Source organism: Bos taurus, chromosome 1, assembly GCF_002263795.3.
Source record: "Bos taurus isolate L1 Dominette 01449 registration number 42190680 breed Hereford chromosome 1, ARS-UCD2.0, whole genome shotgun sequence".
In the NCBI taxonomy this organism is placed as follows: domain Eukaryota; kingdom Metazoa; phylum Chordata; class Mammalia; order Artiodactyla; family Bovidae; genus Bos; species Bos taurus.
Window position 1 is genome coordinate 17,904,549 of NC_037328.1, and position 4,889 is coordinate 17,909,437.

Genomic DNA, 4,889 nt, shown 5'->3' on the forward strand with positions numbered 1-4,889 from the left:
TGTAATTTGGCATAATGCAAATATCCATATTTCCACACTAATCTACCAAAAGTGTTCTTGATAAAATTTTCAGTCATTTTGATGTGACTAAAACAATGGACAAATTTTACCTATTGCTTAATCAAACCACAGCTTTTGACAGAGTTTCTCTTTTCTTCTTGTGGCAAATTCTTCACTTGTCTTTCATAGTACTATTCTTGCTTGATAATCACTTTTTCATCTCTACCCTCTCTCCAGACACTTTTCTGGTTTGTACAGTTCTTCTTAACTCCTAAACATTTGAGGATCCTATGAACTCTGACAAATTTTGAGATTCAATAATATATATTTAATAAAAAAAATTTTGTTGCAGGAAGTGCATGAATTTTTACAAACTCAAAGACCAGGGATTCTGAAAATAGACAAGCTGAGGATGTTATACCTGAGTAAGATCAAAGAATGAATATTTACAGGGCTGTTTAAAAATACTGACAGGAGGATACGATCACAAAGAAAGGGAACCAGTTCACCAAGAGCATGTCATGTCAGATTAGCCTTGTTTCTTTCACTGACAGAGTTACTGAACTAAAACAGATTTTTATCAAAGCATTTGAGAATGACTTTCAATGATATCCTTTAGAGCAAGGAAAAGAAAAAATACATATCTAGGAAAAGATAACTAGAGGATTAGCAAATGGTAGGACAAACAATCAAAGAATTACATTAATGAAAACTTGTCCATTAAGAGATTTCTGTCTGGTGGATCCTGAATCAACAAATGAAATGCAAAAACAAAAGATGAAATTACAGGATCCTAATAGCTCTGGAGCTTTCTTTCTTCTATCTAGAACAATGATTTTCGATTGGAGATTATTTTGCTCACATGGGGTATTTGGTAATACCTGATAACATTTTGGTTTGTCACAACAGGAGTTACTGCTGGAATACTGTGGCTAGAGGCCAGGGATGCTACTAAACATCCCCACAATGTACAGGACAGACTTCTAAAACAAGGAATTATCCAGTCCTGCAACATCATTATTGCTATGATAGAGAATCATGATCCAGTACTCAGTTCAGCAAGACATATACTAAAATGGGAATGACACAGAGAAGATTAGCAAGGAAGCTGTGCAAGGATGACACACAATTTGTGAAGCAGTCTATATTTTTTTAATAAATAAATAAATAAATAATCCTGATCTGTACTCACTCCCTTGTGATCTCATCAATCCCAAGGCATTGAATATTAAAATCTAATGGCTCACTCAGAGAAGGCAATGGCACCCCACTCCAGTACTCTTGCCTGGAAAATCCCATGGACGGAGGAGCCTGAAAGGCTGCAGTCCATGGGGTCTCTGAGGGTCGGACATGACTGAGCGACTTCCCTTTCACTTTTCACTTTCATGCACTGGAGAAGGAAATGGCAATCCACTCCAGTGTTCTTGCCTGGAGAATGCCAGGGACGGTGGAGCCTGGTGGGCTGCCGTCTATGGGATGGCACAGAGTCAGACATGACTGAAGTGACTTAGTAGTAGTAATGGCTCACTAGACAGCATATTAAAAAGTAGAGACATTATTTTACCAACAAAGGTCCATCTAGTCAAAGCTATGGTTTTTCCAGGAGTCACGTATGGATGTGAGAATTGGACTATAAATAAAGTTGAGCACCAAAGTATTGATGCTTTTGAATTGTGGTGTTGGAGAAGACTCTTGAGAGTCCCTTGGACTGCAAGGAGATCTAACCAGTCAATCCTAAAGGAAATCAGTCCTGAATATTCACTGGACAGACTAATGCTGAAGCTGAAACTCCAAAGCTTTGGCCACCTGATGTGAAGAGCTGACTCATTGGAAAAGACCCTGATGCTGGGAAAGATTGAAGGTGGGAGGAGAAGGGGATGACAGAAAATGAGATGGTTGGATGGCCTCACTGATGTGATGGACATGAGTTTGAGTACATTCCAGGAGTTGGTGATGGACAGGGAAGCCTGACGTCCTGCTGTCTGTGGGGTCACAAAAGGATGGACAGGACTGAGCAACTGAACTGAACTGAATGACTTTCAAATTTAATTTCCCTCATTCTGACTCATAAGTCTATTGCCCACTATCTGTCTCAGTTTATATGACTAATAAATATTTCAAATTTAATATGTATTAAAGGAAGTTCTAATTCCCTCTGAACACATCCTACCCAAACCCTTCCCAATTTTAGTTAATGGCAATATATTTTAAAGCAAAAACCAAGAAACAAAAAGGGTCATGCTTGATTCTCTTCCATTCAACTCCATGTGTTTGATCAGTATTTACTGTTAGTTCAACCTCTCAAGTCAAATCAGTTTTCGTCACATTCTCTGGTTCAAGCCATCATCATTTCTTTTTTTAGATTATAGCAGTAGTTAGCATTTGAGTACCATGTTTTGAACCTCAAATATTTTATGGGTCTCCTCCATTTCTAAATCACCTGGTATGTTTTAACTCTTCTCAACTTCCAATATATAAGCCATAATTCTATTCATTTTATTTATTTAAAATGTGTCATAGATGTGACATCTTTTTTATTCATCAATTAAGGAAGATTTAATTAGTTTACCTGAATGTAACAGAGTGTTAAATACACAGTAAGTGGTTAATAGGTTAGTATTTTCTAACAGTGAATATGACAGTAAACTCAGTATCCCCCCTACAATTCTACAGCACAAATTAATGTTTAAAGTCAAAATAAGACTCCTCTGTTTAGAAATAAATGTGTTAAAATATTAAATTATTTGGGTAAAATTATGCTAAGTTGAATTCAGTATGCACATCAATATTTAAGAAAAATTATTATAGATCAACTTATATGCTGTTCTAATTTACTTTAACAATCAATTATCAGCAAGAAAATATTTTAGACATTTTGAATATTTGTCAATGAACTAAATAACATACAACTTATAAAGGTTTATTTGTGTTTATTAGTTAAAGCTGATCATGTGTAACTTTAATTAAAAGTGGGAAATGTGTTTTTATAATGCAGCAGGGTAATTGGAAAAGATAAAAAGAAAGTTTGATAATGAAGTGTGTCCCTTTTTCTTACCCTGAGACAAATGCATACTATTATGAATCGTACTTCCTCTATTTCATTTTAATGGAAAATATGGCCTCAGTGTCTCTGTAGTTCCCCTAATATTAAGGACTTTTCCTTCTATTAAATGTATTGCATTCTGAGGCAAGTAATTATTTCTATTACTTGTATAATAGCTGATCTCATTAATGATTAGGTTATTGCCAAATTCAATTTATGCTTTTTAAAAACATGCAGCCAAATTCTTCATGATCATTCATTTTTAAAGTATACCATTTGACATCTCTTCCTGCAGCAAATTCCTAAATTTAAAGCTTTATTTACACAAACACATTTAGATTTTATAGATATAATAAAATAAATACATATTAAAAGATTGATCATATGTAAAAAACTGTTTAGAAGAAAATTATCAAGACATCATGCTGAATTATGTCTATCAAAGTAAACAGATCTTTCATCAAATGCAATACTTTGACACAGTAATTTATCACTATTTTATTATTTAAAAATATTCTATTTATTTACTGAATATGCAAATGCTAAGACTATATATGAAGTGAAGTGAGAGTTGCTTCAGTTCAGTTCAGTTCAGTCACTCAGTCGTGTCCAACTCTTTGCAACCCCATGAACTGCAGCACGCCAAGCCTCCCTGTCCATCACCAACTCCCGGAGTTCACTCAGACTCACGTCCATCGAGTCAGTGTTGCCATCCAGCCATCTCATCCTCTGTCGTCCCCTTCTCCTCCTGCCCCCAATCCCTCCCAGCATCAGAGTCTTTTCCAATGAGTCAACTCTTCGCATGAGGTGGCCAAAGTACTGGAGTTTCAGCTTTAGCATCATTCCTTCCAAAGAAATTTTTTGTATCCAACTCTTTGTGACCCCATAAACTGTAGCCTGTCAGGCTCCTCTGTCCATGGAATTCTCCAGGCCAGAATACTAGAATCAGTAGCTGTTCCTTCTCCAGGGGATCTTCCCAACCCAGAGACTGAACCCAGGTCTCCCACATTGCAGGTGGATTCTTTACCAGCTGAGACACAAGGGAAGGCCAACAATACTGGAGTCGGTAGCTTATCCCTTCTCCAACAGATCTTCTCAACCCAGGAGTCAAACCGCGGTCTCTGGGATTGCAGGAAGCCCCACTTGAAAAAGCATCAGATAATAAATTTATTGATCATGTTTCAAATTGAGCTAAATCTTGTTACATGATATATTAGTTTCCTAGTGCCACTATAGGAAACCACCACTAGCTAAGTCTCTTAAAATAGAAACTCACTCTTTCATAATTCAGGAAGCCAGAAATATGAAATAAAAATGTCTTTAGTGATAGTTTCTTCTAGAGTTTCAAAGGGAAATTCTATTTTGTTTCTGTCTTCTATCTTCCGGCAGTTTCTGGCAATCCTTGGCATTCCATGGTTTGTAGATCACTCCAGTCCCTGTCTTCATCTTCATATGGCCTTTCTCCTTGGGTGTCTCTGTGTTTCCTAAGCTACCCACCCCACTTACAACATCACCAGTCAATTGTGTTTAGGGGCTTGGCAACCCACTCAAGTACTCTTGCCTGGAAAATCCCATGTATGGAGGAGCTTGGTGCAGGCTACTGTCCACGGGGTCACAAAGAGTTGGGCACGACTGAGTGACTTCACTTCCACTTTAATCTAATATGACAACATCTTAAATAATTACAGCTGTAAAGTCTCTATATCTGAAAAGGTCAAAATCTGAGATTCTGGGTAGACGTGAATTTGGGGAGACTCTTAAGTATATGGAGACACTATTTTATCCAGCCTAGTTTTCCCTTCCCCAAATTCATGTCTGTCCTACATGCAAAATGCATTCACCCCAT

At 37.0% G+C, this 4,889-nt stretch overlaps 1 non-coding gene across 1 annotated transcript; it reads left to right on the plus strand.

The window, feature by feature from the left end:
- Positions 1 to 1,046: 1,046 nt before the first annotated feature.
- On the plus strand, positions 1,047 to 1,152 carry LOC112448283 (U6 spliceosomal RNA). The gene has a single exon (XR_003036654.1). It is a non-coding gene; the product is annotated as a U6 spliceosomal RNA (small nuclear RNA).
- Positions 1,153 to 4,889: the final 3,737 nt, after the last annotated feature.